General features: G+C 43.2%; 1 pseudogene; it reads left to right on the top strand.

Moving 5' to 3' along the window:
- The first annotated feature begins 483 nt into the window (after positions 1-483).
- LOC103608922 lies at positions 484-1,892 on the top strand (annotated as a pseudogene).
- The last annotated feature ends 403 nt before the right edge of the window (positions 1,893-2,295 follow it).

Below are 2,295 nucleotides of genomic sequence, written 5' to 3'. Positions count from 1 at the left end.
TATGCAATAGGGAAAGTTTTCCACTTTGGTAGAAAGAAAAATAGACAACAATGGTCTCCATACCAAAATAAACGGTACACACAGTGAAGATCTATTTATCATAAATGTTTTTACAGCAAATAACATAGCACCTAAATCCATATGGCAACAACTTCAACAAATGTAGGAAGTGGACAGAAATGTGATTACAGCAGGAGACATTAGCTTACCTGTGAAAATTAATGAAAATAAAAAACAAAGAGCTCTACCACGAAAAAATTTTGAAAGCTTTTCTCAATTCGGTCAAGAAAAATTCAAATCAAGAACTGAAACTAATGTAGACAATAACAATATTAAAATCACAATGCGTGGAAACCATGGGATACTTCTAAAGTCATGAAGAGAATTCATAACTTTAAACTTGTTTATTATTAATCGAGAAAGAGTTAAACTTTCAAATCAAGGCATTTTAGAAGGAGAAAGCAAAAGTAAACCAAAGAGGAGATGCGCAATTCTGGAGATGCCAGCACCGCGCTGGGATGGCTGGGCAGTGGCTGGGTCAGTCGCCGGGCTGGGGCTGGGCAGGTGTGGGGCCTCAGCCCGAGCAGTGGGCCGGGCCGGGGGCCTGCAGAGGCCGAGCTGGGTGGGAGGCAGTGCTCAGGTACGGGCAGTGCTGCCTCTGCTGCCAGAGATGATGCAGATGATTTGAGAACTGACCATCACTTTGAAGATCTTTTATTCAGAGTGGGAACATTCCAAGGCAAAGATCCTTGGAGCAGAACTACTGAGCAACAGCAGGCATTGCACCTTCAGCTGTCAGCAAGTTCACCATCAGACTGGAAAAGTTTAACCTGAAGCTCCCTTGCCTGCAGTGAAGCGGAGAGAGACATTACTACTCATAAAAGACACCGGCTTCAACCTGACGTTCCACCTTTCCTGCAAATTCCGCTTACTGTTGCTTTTTACTTTGTGCCTTGTTCGGTGGGCCACCAGTAACTACTTTGTGGGTACTATTCGAGAGATTCCTAAGGCCAAGGATTTAAAGGCTAATTTCAATAAGGGATAGCTTTGGGAAGGAAAGCCATCTGACTAATGAAGCATCCGTGAAGAAGGCAGAATTTGACAACTGCCCTTCCGTGTCTCCATACCTCAGAGGCCAGTACAAGCTCATGTTCAAACCAGATCTTACTTCGGAAGATGTACAGGCAGTGTTCGGAGGCCAGTATCACCCTGAGGAATGTAAGGCTTTACAGTGGGTCACCATCCTTATTCCCTACCAGAACAGAGAGAAACATCTGATGTACCTGCTAGAACATCTTCGCCCCTTCTTGCAGAAGCTGGAGTATGGCATCTACATCACCCACCAGGCTGGAAGTAAAATGTTTAATCAAGCCAAACTCTTGAATGTGGGCTATCTAGAAGCTCCGAAGGAAGAAAACTGGGACCGCTTCATATTCCACAATGTGCACCTGCTGCCTGAGAATGACTTTAACCTTTGTAAGTGTGAGGATCAGCCCAAACATCTGGTGGTTGCCAGGAACAGCACTGGGTACAGGCTACGTTGTGACAGATATTTTGAGGGTGTTACTGCCCTACACTGAGATCAATTTTTCCAAGCAAATGGATTCCCTAACAACTACTGGGGATGGGAAGGGGAAGATGATGACCTCAGACTCATGGCCAAGCTCCATAGAATGAAAACATCCTGGCCAAGCCTGCCGCGGGTAAGTACACGATGATCTTCCACACTAGAGGCAGAGGCAATGAGGTGAATGTAGAATGAATGAAGCAATTGCACCAGGTATCACGAGTCTGGAGAAGAGACGGGTTGAATGTTTGTTCTTATAATTATGTCCATGGAACACAATCCTTTATATATCAACATCACAGTGGATTTCTGGACTGGTTCATAACCCTGGATCTTTTGGTGGTGTTCGGAACTGATTATTTGATTACAATAATTTTGGCCTAAAGACTTGCCCTAGTAGCACACATTAAGAACCTGTTGCAGCTAATTTGGGGGCTGAATTTTTCCTTTTAGTATTTTCTTAGCAGCAGAGCTCCTGGTGATACAGAATGTAAAGTGTAACAAGGCAGCTTTTTTAGTTGTTTTGATCATGTGAGTTAAGTACTGTAATATAGATACTTGAAGAACTAACTATAAAAGGATGACTCAAAGAATATAATGAAAGTTACTTGAGAACTCTGGCTGAAGGAGATTTATTGAAATTTGAAGTGATACATTATGAGAATAAGGCCGCTGGAAATAAGATTGCTGACTATCCCGGAACCACAATTGTTCTCATCCAAGGTAGA

The sequence above is a fragment of the Galeopterus variegatus genome, unplaced genomic scaffold, assembly GCF_000696425.1.
Source record: "Galeopterus variegatus unplaced genomic scaffold, G_variegatus-3.0.2 Scaffold8982, whole genome shotgun sequence".
NCBI classification, from domain to species: domain Eukaryota; kingdom Metazoa; phylum Chordata; class Mammalia; order Dermoptera; family Cynocephalidae; genus Galeopterus; species Galeopterus variegatus.
The sequence above is the reverse complement of the archived record's forward strand: the minus strand, read 5'-3'. Positions and strand labels throughout refer to the sequence as shown.